This window comes from Lolium rigidum, chromosome 7 (assembly GCF_022539505.1).
Source record: "Lolium rigidum isolate FL_2022 chromosome 7, APGP_CSIRO_Lrig_0.1, whole genome shotgun sequence".
Taxonomy (NCBI): Eukaryota; Viridiplantae; Streptophyta; class Magnoliopsida; order Poales; family Poaceae; genus Lolium; species Lolium rigidum.
In genome coordinates, this window is record NC_061514.1 from 230,893,042 (window position 1) to 230,895,385 (window position 2,344).

The following is a 2,344-nucleotide window of genomic DNA, read 5'->3' on the forward strand; positions in this document are numbered from 1 at the left end:
TTGGCCGCAGCCTCTACTGGCAACGGAGAGCATGCAAGATCATAAACAACACATATATGATAGATCAATTAATCAACTTGACATAGTATTCCATATTCATCGGATCCCAACAAACACAACATGTAGCATTACAAATAGACGATCTTGATCATGATAGGTAGCTCACAAGATCTAAACATGATAGCACAAGAGGAGAAGACAACCATCTAGCTACTGCTATGGACCCATAATCCAAGGATGAACTACTCACGCATCAATCCGGAGGCGGGCATGATGATGTAGAGCCCTCCGGTGATGATCCCCCTCTCCGACAGGGTGCCGGAGGGGATCTCCCGAATCCCCCGAGATGGGATTGGCGGCGGCGGCGTCTCTGCAATTTTTCTCGTATCGTGGCTCTCGGTAATAGGGTTTTCGCGATGGAGAGAATAAATAGGCGAAGGGGCAGAGTCGGAGGGCGCCCGAGGGGCCCACCCCACAGGCCGGCGCGCCCCCCTCCTGGCCGCGCCGCCCTAGGGTGTGGGGCCACCTTGGCCCCTCTCCGTCTCTCCTTCGGTGTTCTGGAAGGCTCCGTGCAAAATAAGACCGTGGGCTTTTGTTTTGTCCAATTCCGAGAATATTTCTTGTGTAGGATTTCCGAAACCAAAACAGCAGTAAAACGAGAACCGGCGCTTCGGCATCTTGTTAATAGGTTAGTGCCGGAAAATGATCAAAATGATGTAAAGTGTATATAAAACATGTGAGTATTGTCATATAACTAGCATGGAACATAAGAAATTATAGATACGTTTGAGACGTATCAGTGACCCAGCATACCACTGCATGGTGTAGTATGCAAGTCATTGATATATATACTATACTAAACCTTAACAGCTTCCTTTTTTTCTCAGATTTTTGGATTGATTTTGTGCCTTTGTCATTGGCTGACACGTGTACTTCCTTGCATCCATCTGGTTTCGTGTGTACTTATGGGGACGTTTTGCAGTTGCTATCTTAACTGCGCGTGGTTATTCTTTGGTGTTTGCTTCTGAGTGGGCGTAGCTATTTTCCGACTATTGGATTTGGTCCGGACGGACCACTTTGATTAATTTTTTACGTGTTTAGGCGATGCGGTCAGGGGTTGTCTCGAGTCATGTGCGGCCGTATGGTCAAAGCGGTGCCATGGCATGTCAGCCGATCAAAGCCACCGCTTCAGAAATCACAATACAGAGTAAAGACGAACTAACCAACTTTCACCATCTCTCTCATGTGTCGTTTAGCCCGTTGCTGGAGAGTTTGAGGTGGGCGAGGAGGCGGAGCTGGGAGAGAGACGGTGGGATAGGCTCTAAGATTTGCCTGTCAGCCATGAATTCCACGCTATGCTTGGTTCGTGGTCGCTGGAAGACGAGGCCGCCGCCGTGGAGGAGGGGCTGGGACGACCTCAGGCGTTACACAGAGCCCGCAGCCACGGCGTCGCGCTAGGATCGTGCTCGCTGGAAGACGTCGCCGCCGTTGATGAGGATGCGGAGCCAGCAACCACGAGGGCCTGAGGAGCCGCGCCGGTCATTCTCCGGTGGCGGTGCCGCATGGATCAGCGCCACACTCCTGGGGGCCGTCGAGGCGACCGCCGATGCACCGCACGGTCGCGGATGGCGGCGCGAACGAGCTGGACGGCGTCCTCTGTTTGCCCCGCGGCCGATGCGGCGGGTCGCTGCCTAGCGGGCGACGGAGCCATTCCAGGGAAGGCGAATCGCCGAGGTTTTCCTGCGCTGCTCTCTCTCTGCCGGCGTGCTAGTCCACGCGATGGCCGTGATGTGCGAACCTTTCTTTGCCGTTTCGTCCAAGGTGCCTCATACTCTCTCCAATCTGCTGTGTCTAGCAACCGCATCAGTTTTCCTCTCAGCCACAATCATTGCGTGTAATGTCCCAGGTTTAGAGACGATCAAGGGGTAGATTTTAGAAAGGGATGTGCATTGCATTGTAATTTACGGGGAAATTTCGCGCTTTTAAACAAAAACTGCATCGAAGGGGGACAAGTTTCTCTCTCGACACCTTACGGGGTTAGGGTTTCGAGAGTGCGACAAACTTGCTCCTACCTAACTAAACTAGGGTTTTGAGAAGAGAGGGGAGAGTTTGCATCATAACTTAAGTTGCATGATTGAATTCAAACTTAAGTTGAATTTGAATTTCAAATTCAAACATCAAATGAATATCTCATAAATTCAATTGTGAGGAAATTCATCAAGTAAATTATAAATAATAAACTATATGAACAATTAAACTAAAGTAAAGCTCATTAGAGAAAACTTTGAGCTTTATTGATTAACACACATTATACATTGTCTTTACATTATTCATAATGGAAATA